The following is a 479-nucleotide window of genomic DNA, read 5'->3' as shown; positions in this document are numbered from 1 at the left end:
GTCATAAATGGTAGGATAAGCAGACAGGGAGGAAAAGAGGGACACACACACTATATGCATACATGACTATGTAAGCTGAAAAACACACATCATCGCATATACATACATAGAAGCAGATATAGTCATGCATATTAAGTGACATCCTCACCTTAACATAAAAAAAGTCAGTCACGAATGAAAGAGCGATCTTGTGAGCATCCGCCGCTCGTGACGTCATAACCAAGCTTTAGGGAATATCCGCATGTGGCGCTACTGCATAAAGAAAAGCTGTTTTTTGTGTTCTGGCGATAAAAGATGGCTTCGAAGATTAACAAACTTGCTCAGAAAATATGATTCCCGTTTCTTTAGTCAAGACTGGATGTAAAAAAAGGCCCAAACTATTTAATAAGTGAGAGATCTTTACTAAAAGTATGATTGATTCAATAGCAAATATTTTCCGAGACTTCAGCGAACGGTTGAAAAAAAAGAGGAGGAAGCTG

The sequence above is a fragment of the Penaeus monodon genome, chromosome 25 (assembly GCF_015228065.2).
Source record: "Penaeus monodon isolate SGIC_2016 chromosome 25, NSTDA_Pmon_1, whole genome shotgun sequence".
In the NCBI taxonomy this organism is placed as follows: domain Eukaryota; kingdom Metazoa; phylum Arthropoda; class Malacostraca; order Decapoda; family Penaeidae; genus Penaeus; species Penaeus monodon.
The sequence above is the reverse complement of the archived record's forward strand: the minus strand, read 5'-3'. Positions refer to the sequence as shown.